Below are 1,564 nucleotides of genomic sequence, written 5' to 3'. Positions count from 1 at the left end.
CCGCGTACTCCCCCGGGACACGTTTCTCCAATCAACGAGCGGAGACATTGGCCGTCGCCGGATGTCGCTTTGATTGACAGCAGAGAGAACCCAATGGCTGAGTGCGCCTCCTTCTCCCTTTACCGATTTCCCAAGACTGACACGGTCCACGGCCCAATGGGCATGTAGGCCCGCCCCACGGCATGGGCCCACCAATAAAGTGGGGCGAAGGCCCTATCGCCCGGCGTTCGGGACCCCTCAGCCGTGCGCCCGTCGCTCGCCGGCTGCAGGAGGTATTACAGGCTGGGCACGGAGTGAAGTTAATAGGCTGAGCGCTTCCAGTGCATTCTTTGGCGAGGGTATAAGGGCTTAGGGCTGGGAATGGGAGGTGGTATCGCCGCCGGAGTGCGGGGTCCCCCCCTTGAGGGTTCCCACGGTGACTTGCAAAAGTCCAGTTAAGACCTGAGATGCTGAGGTGGGGCACAGAGCATGTGTTTCGTATGGTGGGGACGCTCGTGCCGCCATTTTGGGTGCTGGCAGCGGAAACCGCTCTCCTAGCTTCCGCTCCGTGCGGGCTGCGCGTTGGGCCCCTTGCCAGTCAGGGATCCTTACGCCGCCTGTCCCAGGCAAACCCTGCGGACGGCTTGCCACGACGGTGGTGGGACGTTGGGGTTATGAGGAATGTGACATAATTAGTTGTTTTTGTCATAATACAAACACTTTCTCCTCTGTACCAACCTCCCCACACACCCCCTCTGCTCAGCCTCCCACGCAGGTTAGTTTTGCTTTTCAGGAACTTTCCTCAGTTTCTAGTGTTCTCCAGTCTCTTCTAGCCGACATCTTTGTGATTTCCAAACATTGGTTTACCTCCAGCATCACCTCGGGAAGTTGTTGAACTTGCACATTTTGAGGCACCACACCAGAGGTTCTGATTCTTACCCTGGGGTGGCAGCCTGATAACCTTGCCCGTTTATTAAACAACTCGGGTAGTTTTCATACAGCTGGTGCAAAGACCACTTTTAGGCTGTCACTGAGTTGGCGGCGTTTGCAGTAAGTTGTTCCTAGCTGTGGGACAAAAAGAGGCATTGACTCAAATTCTTGACTCCCTGGAAGATCCTGCTAATCTAGTGGGCGAGCCATTGGTCCTTATACAACCAAGGACAAGGCCAACTGGTAATTTATTTGATGAGAACACCTAGTCCATCATGTGTTTGGAGAATTAGGCGGCTTAATTCTGGGTGGTTCACAGATTATAATGCACTTTCACCATGTAGGAGTATACTGCGTTGAATCCTCAGAAAACTAGTTACTCATTTCAAAGACAGATTAAGGGGACTTCCCTGGTGGTGCAGTGGTTAAGAATCCGCCTGCCAATGCAGGGAACATAGGTTTGAGCCCTGGTCGGGGAAGATCCCACATGCCACTACTGAGCCCGAGTGCCACAACTACTGAAGCCCGAGCCCCTCGAGCCCTTGCTCCGCAACAAGAGAAGCCACTGCAACGAGAAGCCTGTGCACAGCAACAAAGAGTAGCCCCCGTTCCCCACAACTAGAGAGAGCCGTTGCGCAGCCAAAAATAAATAATT

The sequence above is a fragment of the Orcinus orca genome, chromosome 19, assembly GCF_937001465.1.
Source record: "Orcinus orca chromosome 19, mOrcOrc1.1, whole genome shotgun sequence".
NCBI lineage: Eukaryota > Metazoa > Chordata > Mammalia > Artiodactyla > Delphinidae > Orcinus > Orcinus orca.
This window is presented reverse-complemented; position numbering follows the sequence as displayed.